The sequence below is a fragment of the Crinia signifera genome, chromosome 4 (genome assembly GCF_055691185.1).
Source record: "Crinia signifera chromosome 4, ASM5569118v1, whole genome shotgun sequence".
In the NCBI taxonomy this organism is placed as follows: Eukaryota; Metazoa; Chordata; class Amphibia; order Anura; family Myobatrachidae; genus Crinia; species Crinia signifera.
In genome coordinates, this window is record NC_139220.1 from 173,711,300 (window position 1) to 173,723,759 (window position 12,460).

The 12,460-nt window shown below is 46.2% G+C and overlaps 1 protein-coding gene and 1 long non-coding RNA gene across 6 annotated transcripts in view; one reads left to right on the forward strand and one right to left on the reverse strand.

The window, feature by feature from the left end:
• RELN (reelin) overlaps positions 1 to 12,460 on the forward strand; it is a 479,555-nt gene that overhangs the window by 230,192 nt on the left and 236,903 nt on the right. The gene's annotated exons all lie outside the window — the stretch shown is intronic.
• LOC146074656 (uncharacterized) overlaps positions 1 to 12,460 on the reverse strand; it is a 164,592-nt gene that overhangs the window by 138,771 nt on the left and 13,361 nt on the right. The gene's annotated exons all lie outside the window — the stretch shown is intronic.

The following is a 12,460-nucleotide window of genomic DNA, read 5'->3' on the forward strand; positions in this document are numbered from 1 at the left end:
TATGCACATGTGCAGGGTCGCTGTGTGGATGCCTTTGGCGACTTGCACAGTCGTGGAGGCATTTGTATGGTGGGGGATCAGGATGGAGGCAGTCAGGGGGATGGCGCATGTGGATGACCGGTGTTTCCTGGGCGTGCCCACAAAAATGGTGGGTGCATCCCGGAAAACACTGGGGGCCAAATGTAATAGGGTGAGAGTTTCAAAAAGTGAGAGATTTTGGGAGAGTTTTCCCATGTTTTTTTAAAGCAGCAATCAATTACATGGCAAAATCAACCTGGTTTTGCAGTGTAATTGATTGCTGCTTTAAAAAAAGGGGGAAAACTCTCCCAAAATCTCTCAGTTTCTGAAACTCTCACCCTATTACATTTGGCCCTGGGTTTCCAGCAGAAAGGTCCAAGGGTAACTATCAGGGTAGTGGTTAGGACCCAAAACAATTAGGGAGTTGAATTAATCCTTCTAAAAAGTGGAGAAGTTTCCCAAATGAACCAGTACTGTATACTACAATAGTATAGTATGAATTCTGTGTTTCTATGATTGAAAGGGGGCAGACTAGATGGGCCAAGTGCTTCTTATCTGCCGTTATACTCTATGGGGTAAATTTACTAAGATGAGCGTTCTATTGAAGATAGGATGTTGCTATGGGCAGACTTGGTTTCAAGATGTGCTGTTCAAGCTACAGTATTTTGAAGAAGCACAAAGAAAGGTCAATGTACAGATGGAGCCGCTCTCAGCCAGCCCACCTGCTCGCCATATCCCAGTTTCTGGCAGAGCTGGCGGGGATGCGTGAGCGTCTCACTCACTCGCGCATCCCATTGCTACAGTATGCTGGTTGTACATGAGATGATGGCAGATGATGGATTGGTGCAGGCTTCAGGTGAAGGCTTTGGGAGCAGTGTAAAGCAGAGCTGCGATGTGCTGCGAAGCGCAGCGCTGCTGATGGGACTTCTGCTGGATAGTTGAGAATGGGTCGCATGGGTGTCTCAAGCACACATTCCATTCCTGGCAGACAGCGGACCTGGCACATGGTGATAGTCATGCCAGGTCTCTGTCTAAAGAGACCGGCTCCATCTGTATGTTAAGGATCGTAGACACAGTGGTCAGCCAAGGAAATGTAGTTCATCAAATGAAAGACAGATCGTGCTTAGTTTCCTTTGAAATCAGAAGATGTTCATCAGTGCCATCAGCTCAGAACTGGCATAAACAGATGGGACCCAGGTACACTCATCTACCTTTTAGAGAAGTCTGGGCAGGAGTGTTCTTCATAGAAGAATTGCAGCCAAAAAAACATACTTCTGATATCAAAACAAGGGCAAGCAATTTAACTATGCACCAAAAAATAGGAACTAAGGTGCTGAAAAATGTCAGTACATGCTCTTGACTGATGAGTCAAAATGGAAAATATTTGGCTGAAACAGAAGGCAGTTTGTTCACCAAAGTGGAGTGAGGTACAACTTTGGGGTGTATTCAATGCCGCGGCGAGCGGCCAGCGAAGGGGTTAAACAGTGAGGATTGCAGAAAACCAGCGATCCTCGCTGTTTAACCCCCGCGCCGGCCGCTCGCTCTATTCAACGTTCCAGGGAAATCCTCGCTGTCACAGGACGGCGAGAATTCCCCAAAACAGCGAGACCCGCGGCTAATGCAGGAAACTCGCTGTATGTAGCCGTGAGTCTCGCTGCTTCTGGAGCCGCATACGCCAATTTCCCCTCGCTCAAAAAATGGAGCGAGGGGAAATTGGCGTATGAGGGGGGCTGCGAAGAATACTGTCAGGGTGAGTGGTGACAGCGAGCAGGAAGCTCTACTCGCTGTCACCACTCGCCCACAGCATTGAATACTCCTAAATGAGTGTCTGCAGGCAGTAGTGTAGTATGGTGGAAGTTCCTTGCAAGTTTGGGGCTGCATTTTAGCTAATAAAGTATGGGATTTGGTCAGGATTAATGGTGTCCTCAATGCTGAGTTAAACAGACAGGTACTTATCCATCATGCTATACCATCTGATGGGCTCCATATTTATTCTACAGCAGAACAGTGACCCTAAACATGCAGCCAACTATCTTTAGTGTAAAGAAGAGTCCTGGTCATCGAGTCTGTCTGAAATTATATAGAAACATAGGGCAGTATTCAATGAACATAATCGCGGCGTGCAGCGAATCCTTTTTAGGATTCGCTGCACAGTCGCCGTATTCCGGAGCCTCGCTGTCCCCCTGCTATCCCCGTATTCAACGTCGCAGGGCCTTGCTGCCCCTGACAGCGAATCTTAACCCCTGCGGCGTCCCGCAGGGAGCTGGGGGGCGGCGGGAGGCAGGGAGATGGAAGTCTCCCTGCCTGCCCCAGAACATATGTGGAGGGGAGGAGGGCTCCCCGGGACCCAGGCTGCACAAGCTGCCCCCCCGGAAGAGCCAGCAGGGGACCGGGTATTCACTGCTCCTGATCGTGCATATGTAATTATTGGGAGCAGCGAATATATGAATATCTAATGAGCGGCTCTCGGCTCCCGGCCCCCTGCTGGCTGTTATGTGTAAAAAAAAAAAAAATGTAATTACATTTATATTTATGTGCTATAAGCACATGAAAAGATGTCGATTTGCAAACACGGCGACACACAGCGAAAATCACTTAGAAAGACGGCGAAAAGTGCACGTTGAATAGGGTGATTCTCTTTCTGACACAAAAAAATCACCTTCCAACGCGAAAATAGCACAAATTCGCCATAAAACATGGCGAATTGGCCTCATTGAATACTGCCCATAGAATTTTATGGTAGATAAAATCAATTAGACCCATCTAGACTTCTCCCTTTTTAGCCATATTGTTATCCTTAAACTCTATTTGATCCTTATTTATTTGTATGTATGTCCTTATGTCTATCCCATACATGTTTAAATTGTTCTACTTTCTTAGCCTCTACCACCTTTGATGGGAGACTATTCCACTTGTCCACTACCCTTTTTGTGAAGTAATTTTTTTCTCAGATTTCCCCTGAACCACCCTCCCTCCACTTTCAGTCCATGTCCTTGTGTTCTATATTACTTCCCTTCATTTAAAGAATGTTTCCCTCCTGGACCTTGTTGAAACCCTTGATATATTTTAAAGTTTCTATCATGTCCCCCCTTTTCCTTCTCTGCTCCAAACTATACATATTGAGATTTTTTTTGTCGCTAGAGTATTTATATCCTTTTGGAGATATGGCCTCCATAACTGGACACAGTATTCTAGATCAGGTTGTACCATGTACCCATACAGTGGCATTATTACTTCTTTCTTCCTGCTGCTTATTCCTCTCCCTATGCAACAAGCATCTGACTTGCCTTCTTCATTGCTTTGTTACATTGATAACCTGCTTTTAAGTCACCTGAAATAGTGACTCCTACAGTAGATCTCTTTCCTCCTCAGTAGTTTCTAATATAGTGCCATTGATACTATATTTAGCCTTTGGATTTTTGAGACCCAATTGTGTGATCTTATATTTTTGGCATTAAACTGTAGTTGCCATGCGTTTGACCATTCATCTATTCTACCTAGATCATCCACCATTTGTTTTAGCCCTCTTGGTGTGTCTGCCCTGTTGCATACCTTTGAGTCATCTGCAAAAAGGCACACTTTCACTATCAAGTATTTAACAGCTGTGGTGCTCAAAATAGTAATGACTCCGTTCTCCGGCTCAAAGATCTGTCATTCATTTTTTCTATTTTTATATATTTTTTTAAATAAAGAGACTGTGTTATTTATAAAGAAATCCGTGACAGTTATATTTTTGTGATCCAAATTGGAAGAATCCACCTTGCACGTCCCATACAAAATTTCTTAACCTAGTTTTACAGCGCTGTGGTCAATCCTTATTTGTACTTTTTAAGCAGAATTAAAAGTATGTTGGAATCTGTGTCCACTCAGCTGATTGCAAATGGCCTGCAGACGCAGAGAGTGCAACAGGATTTAACTGTCTTGTCTGCAAGGGTGGACATTCTCACTCTCGTGAGAGGCTTGTCACGCAAACGTGATTTAGCTGCTGTATAGCCTGACTCTGAGGAGGAGGCTGTTGAAGATGGGGAGGATGTGGGTGATACACAACCAGGTTCTCAGGGGTCTCAGTCGCTGTAACAGGGGTCTGAGTCTTTAATACTGGTTATAAGAGAAGTCCTTGATCTCCCTCTGGCTGCACCGGTTGAAGGTGATCCCTTGTTTGTGTCTCAAAAAGGCAGGATGTGGTATTCCCTGAACAGACTGATATGGAAGATGCTTTCAAATTGGCTTGGAAAGATCCTGAAAAGAGATTTAAAGTGTCCAAATGCTTCAAGTCCACTTTCCCCTTTGATGCGGCCGGCAGGCAAGTGTGGGAGGAGCCTCCAGTTGCAGATGCTACCATGTCCCGTTTGTCAAAAAAGATGGTACTCCCAGTGCCCTGGACTTCCACACTTAAGGATACAGTGGATAAAAAAAACTAGATGGTACCTTCAAGTCTAGGTATACAGCCAGTGGGGCGGCTTTGCGCCCGGTACTTGCTAGTTGCTGGATGGCAAAGTCCATTCAACCCAAATCCAAGAGGGATTGCTATTAATGCGCGTAACTCATCCATGGCGGTTTCTGCCCACAGGGCTCTGTGGCTGCATCAGTGGGTTGTTGACGCTGACTCCAAGCGTAGTGTGGAGAACCTTCCGTTCATGGGAGAACGCCTGTTTGGTAAGGAACTAGATGAGTTCATTTCTAAGGATACGTTTGGGAAATCCACCTTTCTCCCAACCGCCTCTAGTCAGCCCAGACGGGCCTTTTCAGGCCAGAGTCAGCAGTCCTTTCGGACCAGCAAATTTCGCCCTAAGGCGAGAGGGGGCTCAAACGCTAACAGAGGCACATGTGGTAAATTCAGAAAGTCTGGGTCCTCTGCGCCTTCAGGCACAGTGCCCCAAAAACCCTTAGCATGATGGGCTACACCCACCACGAGATCTACTCGCGGTGGGGTCACAGCTGTCATTTTTCAGCCAGGTGTGGGAGGATTCCAGCCTCAGTCCATTGGTCAGGGGTCTTATTTTGCACGGCTACAAGCTGGAGTTCGATAGGTTGCCACCGCACAGATTCTTTCAGTCCAGACTCCCAGCTGCGGCAAGGGATCAGCTGGTCCTCAGGCAAGCTGTGCAGAAACTGCAGGACTCCCAGGTTATAATACCTGTTCCGGAACAGGAACAGGGCAAAGGGTATTAATCACCCTGTTCGTAGTACCAAAGCCGGACGGCTCGGTGAGACCCATCCTCAACCTGAAATCCTTGAACCCTTTTTTGAGGGTGTTCAAGTTCAGGATGGAGTCTCTGAGGTTGGTTGTGGTCAGCCTCGAAGAAGGGGAGTTCCTAGCGTTCTTGGACATGAAGGACGCATACCTTCACATTCCCATATGGCAACTACACCAGGCTTACCTCAGGTTTGCAATTGAAAACGAGCATTTCCAGTTCCAAGCCTTGCCTTTCGTCCTGTCTACGGCTCCGTGCATCTCTATCAAGGTGATGGCGAAAATAATGTCCTTGGTAAGGGCTCAAGGGGTAAATGTTATCCCATACCTGGACAATCTGCTGATAAAGGCGAGAACAGAGGAACTGTTGAGAGCGGATATCACCACCACAATGCATGTACTGTCTTTGCACTTGTGGATTTTGAACCTGCAAAAGTCCTCACTGACCCCATCCAGGCGTCTCCAGTTCTTGGGGATAATTCTGGAAAGTGTTCCTGCTGGAGGACAGGATGGTAACCATTCAACTGCTGGTAGTGGCAGTTCTTACACAGGTTCTGGTGTCAGTCCATCAGTGCATCCAACTACTGGGAAAAATGGTGGCCTCCTTCGAGGCGCTCCAGTTTGGGAGGTATCATTCTCGGACTTTCCAGTTTGATCTTTTGGCCAAATGGTCGGGTTCCTACCTGCAGATGCACAGGTGGATACGTCTGTCGGCCCAGGCAAGGCTGTCCTTGCAATGGTGGCTTCGCCCACAAAACCTATTGGCGGGCAGACATTTTCTGATCCAGGTTTGGGTATTTCTGACAAAAGACGCGTCTCCTCGGCTGGGGAGCAGTGACACAGGGAAGGCATTTTCAGGGAAAATGGCCTCTGTTCGAGTCCAAACTTCATATCAACTGTTTGGAACTCCAATCTGTCTATTATGCACTTCTGCAGGCAGCCCCTTTGTTGCAGAGCCTGGCAATCCAGGTTCAGTCAGACAACGCAGCGACAGTTGCATACATCAACCGGCAGGGGGGGACAAAGAGCAAGTCCAGCATGAGGGAGGTATCCAAGATCTTGGTTTGGGCAGAGGCTCACACCATGGCCTTCTCTGCCATATTCATTCCGGGTGTGGACAACTGGGAGGCAGACTTCCTCAGTTGTTACGAGTTGCACCCAGGAGAGTGGCGTCTAAGTCCCCAGGTGTTTACGCAGATTGTGGATCGATGGGGATTACCACAGATTGACCTGATGGCATCCAGGATCAACAAACAGGTGGACAAGTATTGCTCCAGGTCCAGGGACCCTCAGGCAGTGGCAGTAGATGCACTAACGAAGTTTTGGTCATTCAACCTGGTTTACCTGTTTCCTCCCATTCCCTGGATAAGTCGCGTGCTAAAAAGAATTTGAAGCCAAGGAGTGGATGCAATTCTGGTGGCCCTGGACTGGCCTCAAAGGGCGTGGTACGCAGATCTTCAGGCCATGGTTGTGGGGACCCCGTGGCATCTACCTCTCGTATTCGACTTGCTCACTCAGAGGCCCATCGTTTACCAGGACTTAGGGTGGCTTTGTTTGACGGCCTGGAAGTTGAGAGGCAGATTTTAGCCAGAAAAGGTCTTCAATGCTTCTGTCATTTCCACCATGACCCAGGCTAGGAAACCGGTGAGGGCTTCCCATTACCATAAGATCTGGAGAAAGTATGTAGCCTGGGGTGAAACTAATTTGTTTCCACTTGCGGATTTTAAACTGGATAGTTTTCTATGATTTCTGCAGTCAGGCTTGGATCTGAGCCTACAGCTAGGTTCCTTGAAGGTACAGATTTTGGCTCTTTCCATTTTCTTTCAAAGGAATTTGGCAATTATTCCGGAAGTACAGACCTTTCTCCAGGGGGTTTTGAGGATTCAACCCCCCTTTGTGCCACCTACGGCTCCCTGGGACCTTGATGTGGTCTTACTTACTGCAGTCATCTTGGTTTGAACCACTGGCGTCAAGTACCTCACATGGAAGACTGTGGTGCTTCTGGCTCTGGTGTCGGCTAGACGCGTGTCAGAGTTAGGTGCTTTATCTTGCAGGAGTCCTTATATTGTGTTTCACACACATAGGGCAGAAACAAAACAGCAGTTCTTGCCGAAGGTTGTTTAGCTTTCCATCTGAACCAGGTTATTGTGGTTCCATTTAGTGTGGGTCACTCTGGGATTCTGGAATCCCTGGAGGTGGTTCGAGCGCTTAAATCCTATGTAGGTGGAACGGCCAGGCTACGCAAGACCAATTGTCTTTTTGTGCTTTACGATGACCAGAAAAAAGGGTTTGCTGGTCTCAAAACAATCTATTGCACGTTGGATTTGTGCTATCATTCGGCAGGCTTATGGAGCAGCTGACTTACCAGTTCCTCCTTCTGTGAAGGCTCATTCCACGAGAGCAGTGGGCACATCCTGGGCGGCTGCTCGGAGTGTGTTGGCTCTGCAATTATGCAGAGCTGCTACTTGGTTGGCTCAACACACTTTTGTAAAGTTTAACAAATTTGACGCCCTGGCCACAGAGGATACCCAGTTTGGGCAGGTGGTGCTGCAGCACGTACCCCCCCCCCCTTCTGGAAGCTTTGGGACATCCCCAATGTATTGAGAACCCAGTATACCATATGAATGATAGTGAAAATAGGATTTTAATACCTACCTGTAAATCCTTTTCACAAAGTTCATATGGTATACTGGGAACCCGCCTCTGAGTGGAGTTCTACTGCATTTGGTTGTCACTTCAAGGTGTGACGTATTTTGACTTGTTGCATATGTTGTCACTTAGGTGATATTTGCTTGTAGTGTTCTACAAGTTCTTAATGGTTTTATTTACCAGTTATAAATGTTTATGGGTGTGCTGGTATGAATCTCACCGCACTCACATATACTTATATCCTTACCTCACATACGTTCATTCTCCTCAGGCACAGTTTTTCCTTAACTGAGGATGTGGAGGAGAAAGTAGAGGGGAGGAGCCAGTACACCCACTGTAAAGAGTTCTATGTGCCTGTCTCCTGCGGAGGACCTCTTCTTCCCCAATGTATTGAGATCCCAGTATACCATATGAACTTCGTGAAAAGGAATTACCAGTAGGTAATAAATTCCTAATTTTCCCTTCAATACCATTTGCAATGTCAACAATAAAGATATTAAAAAGCACTGCTCCAGTACAGAACCCTGGGGTACTCCACTCGTAACATTACCCTCCTGTAAATGCACTTAATTTACTACAATTTTCTATCCTGCAAAGATCTTATCCATTCAACCATCTTAGTATCTAATCCCATGCTTTTGAGTTTATTTATTTCAGTCTGCAATGTGGGACAGTGTCAAAAGTCTTACTAAAGTCTAGATAAACTATATCTATGGCCCCTCCTAAATCTATTACTTTAGTCACATAAGGTTTGTTTGACATGGTCTCCCCCAAATAAATCCATGCTGTTTGCTGGATGTGAGATAATCTACAACTCTTTCTTTTAGGAGTGTTGCCATCACTCTCCCTATGATTTGAGGCTCACTGGTTGGTAGTTTTTTGTCTTCCATGCTTCCACTTTTGTAGAGTGGTACAACATTCACTCTTTTCCAGTCCTCTGGAATTACTCCTGTAGTTAGTGACTGGTTGAATAATTCTGTTAATGGTGCTTCCAGCACCACTTTAAGCTATTTTAGTATCCTTGGATGTATCCTATCTGGCCCCATTGATTTATCCACTTTTAGTTTTGATATTGAAGAAAGATTTGCGCAAACCTACATCCTCAGAAGGACATGTGCATGCCTACAGCCTCAGAAAATCTGTGGTTATTTCTCCAAGATGTTTGGAACAACATCCCTGACGATTTCCTTTAAACTGTATGCAAGTGTACCTGAAAGAATTGATGCTGTTTTGAAGGTAGATAGTGATCCCACCAAATATAGATTTCATTTAAAGGGTATTCACAATAGCGATTAGGTGCTCCACCAAAAAACTATTTATTATATTTTATGTATATTCTCTCTTATATATACAGTGTGTGCATGTATATATATATATATATATATATATATATATATATATATTACATATTTGTTGTCTGTTACAGTATTGGCCCTTATTCTGATCGGTGCGGATATTCCCGAATTCTTACGGTGCGGTCCGCACGCCACGGTGTGCTGTCGCGTGCGGCTATCGTCCGTAGAAAGCCCACGTGTCCTCCGCATTCGGACGGACTCACTCTTTAAGAACAGGGCGTGTTTACGGACGACATACAAACCATGCGTGTGCGGGAGAAACACTCCGATTCTGCACGGTATTACAGAGTATTACAGAGTATGCACGGGAATACCGCATCCAAACGGGAGTCAAGCGGTGCTTCCGCACGTAAGCGGAGTATTTACGCCAAACAACCCAACTATTATGTCTATTCTGCAATACATCACATGACCCACTTATTCAATTACCTATCCTCATACAAAAATGCTTATTTGGAATTGGAATCAATTAGATGCCAATATATCCTTACAAGCATGCCTAACACATGCATTGCACACATTAACCCTTACAGCAATTGAAGTGCAATGGTTTCAATTAAAGCACTGACAAGCATCCTATTAGTGAGTAATGAGTAAAGGAGTCGATTCTATTGGGTTCAGGTGTTAATGCTTGTAGTCATTAGGCGGTCCGTTCGCCTACCGCAGGAACGAGTGGTGTCCGCAAAGCAATAGTAGCCTTTTGGACACCGCACATTTCTTCCCTTTTTGTTCGCGTGCATTCGGAGTGGTATCCGAATGCACGCCCCCCAACATAAGTGTACTCCCCCGTGTCCGCCCATGTTTCCGCCCCGTTTTGCCCACTTTGAAACTACGCCCATGTGTCATTCCGCATGACGCCCATAATACGCCCATATTTCCCGACTGATTGCGGTGAACAGTTTTGTACGGGATTTGCCCGAACAGGTACGGAGTCAAGGCGTGGCACATGCGCGTTGCGTTCTCCACGCATGCGCAGACGCCGTAAAGACGCGATCCGAAAGTATGCGGAAAAGTACGCGTCAATCAGAATAAGGGCCAGTATTTGTCTGGTATGCATTCAGACACTGTTGGATGGATTTGGACGAAACCAATGCGAGGTGGCTTGATTGGGTCCAGATTAGGTTCACGGCCACTAAGATCTTCAACTCCCATCACGTGGGGGTCCTGGGGGCTCAAAAAGGGGTCAGGCAACTACACATAGTGGGTCAGGAAATTTGCATAACATAAGGGGTAAGGGACATGGGGTTTAAGAAAAAAATGTGATCAGATCCGGTAGGCAACCACTGAGAGATGTATGCTGGGCACACTATGGGCATAAGGAATGTGTTCAGGGCCTTCGGCTGGACGGATTTGGAATATAACTTCAGAGAGGGGTTGCAAATGGTTTGGATGGCCTATTGGAGTGGCCAGGACCTCTGTCCTTCCCTGTCCTCTGTCAAGTTGGTGTACACTGAGCAAACCTTTGAACCAGGAAGCGTGTTCTGGGCCTTCCACTAGATGAATTTCGATGGAAGTTGCACAGACGGATGACATATGCTCGGGGATGCCTGACTTGTGCTTGGGTTCCTTGTGTGAATACCTGTTGGTGGGAGCCATGCACAAAATTGACCAGGGGAGCCTGTTCTGGGCCTTTTCGTGTGCAAATTTAGATGAAAACTTCACAGAGGGGTGACAATTGATTTGGGCAGCAAAATTGGGAGAGTTGGGAGTTCAGGTGAGCTACAATATGCCTCCTAAAGTAAATCAATCTCTGGTCAGAGTGTCCTCTGGTGCTAAAAGTAAGACAGCAGCAGGAGCAGCTGAGAATCCTGAGCAGATACAAGCTCGACTGCCAGATCAACAAGCTAGACAAACAGCTGCAGGAGCACTCCTCAGCAGACACAAGCTTAAAGCAAGAGAAGGCTAAAGTTCAAGTAATGCTAATTGCACAACACTGTATATATATATAGAATTGCAGGGGCGGATTGGCCCACCAGGAAACTGGGCCATTTCCCGGTGGGCTGGTACAAAGCTCCTTAAAAATGGGCCGGCCGCGCTACCCCCTGGGCTGGCTGCCCACATCCAAAATGGCCTCGGGAGGCGTCAGAAAGCAGCAGGTAACCCCACACACACACACACACACATTACAGGCACCGCGCCCCTGCATTACATTACATGTAATGCGGGCCTGTCCCCCCTCCTCGCATTACATACACCGCGGCCCCCCGGCCTTGTACAATTGTTTGCAAAGGCGACACCCACTGTGATTTAAAGAGGTGCAAGGTCTAAAACATAGTAATATCGACACACTTACCCCCCCCCCCCCCCCGTGACAGAAATGACACACAAACCAGCACTCAGTAAAGTTGAAGCAAAAGTGAAGTGTTTCAATCGGAGCATGTCCAGCTATTCTGTGCAAACTCTATTAAGGAAGGGGGGTGCATACATATATATATATATACAATGTCCTGCGGCCAAGCAACTCCACCAAACAATTTTCAAAGTCCCGGTGCAGACCAATAGCCTGTGAATAGGCACATAAATATTTCGTCCCACTGTCGATGCAGCGAAGGCAGCACACGGTCAATATATAAGCGATGAGGCAGGAAACTTAAGCAACGTTTGTAGACGTGACCATGGCAACGGACGCGACGGTGGCGCGCACTTGTGATGCGTGAGTCCGGCGGCGGGAGACGTGCCGGAGCGTGCAGGATGGAGTGGGGGATATAAGGTGAGCACTTGTCATTCTGTTTTATGCCTGATGACGATTTTTTGAAATAAAATCGAAACGTTGCTTAAGTTTCCTGCCTCATCGCTTATATATTGACCGTGTGCTGCCTTCGCTGCATCGACAGTGGGACGAAATATATATATATATATATATATATATATATATATACACACTTATATGTATAATTTATGTATTTATTTATTTTTTGCTGATGTAGAGAAACACCCCCACCCCGCTGGCTGAGGCAGCACCTGGAGGCCATTGTCTAGATTTTCAAGATTTTATTAAAATATAGTTAAAAATTACATTTTCTACAATCAATGAGACTATAAATAATGGATCAATAGGAGTTCAATCTATATTCAGTGACCTTTGGTGTTATTGCATACCATTATCATTGCCTGGTATCTGTTTTTGTAGAAATATATCTATTTATAAACAAAACATGTTTTCCCCAAATTTGCAAGAGCTGGATGTCAGTGTTTAAACAAGATTTTGGTGTCCTTTCACTTTCTGAGACACTGTAATTTGGTC